Below are 1,395 nucleotides of genomic sequence, written 5' to 3'. Positions count from 1 at the left end.
TTATTATATAACAGATACAAATGTCTTTTAAATCATTAAATTCTGCAAGAAGTCAAGATTTTGATAAAGAGATACACTGAAGGTTATAATGTCTTATGACTGAAGATTTTATCATTGTATAGTAATATAGAACTTTCATATTATACATGTTATCAATCACAGTAGATACAAGAATTGTATTTATTATTATCTTCTCTTTAAATTATTATCATCTGACCTCTTTAAGCTTCTGTTTATAAATTTAGATAGAAGTTAATCTTTTCTCTGTTTCATCAGAGCATTCTTATAGTTATCTTCTAAATCTTTCTCTAATATAATATGATTGATATGAACAGGCACTGATTCATTCTTTGAATGAGAAGATGCTAATCTTTCTCTCAAGTATGAAGATACATAGATTGATTAGCAGTTGACAGTAATGTGTTCTGATCAGTTACAGTTAATATATACTTCATATTAACATTGATCAGTAACTTCTTTGAGAGTGATCTCAGAAACTTAAAAGTCTGTTCAGACAGTGAAGACTCTTGCTTATATATAAATATTTAAGTCTACTTAATTCATGACATCTGTATCATTGTTATTCCTCAGTGTGAGTGTATAAGTCACTGAGATATAACATCTTCTATCACTGTTCTGTATATTCTTGAGCTTGATAAGACAGTTATTCATTGTCTGAAGCTGTGTGTAGAAGTCTTTATAAGTCTGGTCTTTATCTGCACTTATAAGAGTCTGTAAGAGTTTAAAAGTTAATATCTTCTTAAGTATACTAATCTTTATTTAATTCTCTTAAGATTGATTATCTGCTTCTAGAATCTTGATGTTGAAGTCAGAGATAAATATTATAAGAGAAGTATTTCTCTATCAGATACTCTGTAATCAATTTAATACTTTCTGTTGTATAATAGTATCTCAGAACAGAATATCAAGATATTTAATAATATTATCAGATGTTTATAACACTGATTTATATACTTTTATTCATAAATGAAACTTCTGTTTCATACAATTCTTCAATTATTCATTAATATATCAATCTTGATTAATTAATAAACTGATGAAATCTTCATCTATACTCAGTTTCATGAGTATTTTCATTCTTTATAATAAGTAGAGAGTGAGATCAGAAGTATTAAAATATATAAAAGTATTTAAGCATTCTTTCAGCACTTTTATATTTGATTCTGTAGATATTAGAATTGTATGAGTTAATCATTAAATCTCTTTATATTGAAGTTGTTGAGTTGCATGTATATCAGCTATTTATTATTATTATAATTTCAATATTACTCAGAGTCACTGTGATATTATATCTATACTCACATTTGAGAGTTTCATATTATTGTTAGATATGATTATATCAATTATTGAATATATAATAGCTGTGAAATCTGA

The sequence above is a fragment of the Blastomyces gilchristii genome, assembly GCF_000003855.2.
Source record: "Blastomyces gilchristii SLH14081 genomic scaffold supercont1.5, whole genome shotgun sequence".
Classification (NCBI taxonomy): Eukaryota; Fungi; Ascomycota; class Eurotiomycetes; order Onygenales; family Ajellomycetaceae; genus Blastomyces; species Blastomyces gilchristii.
Note: the sequence above shows the minus strand (reverse complement) of the source record.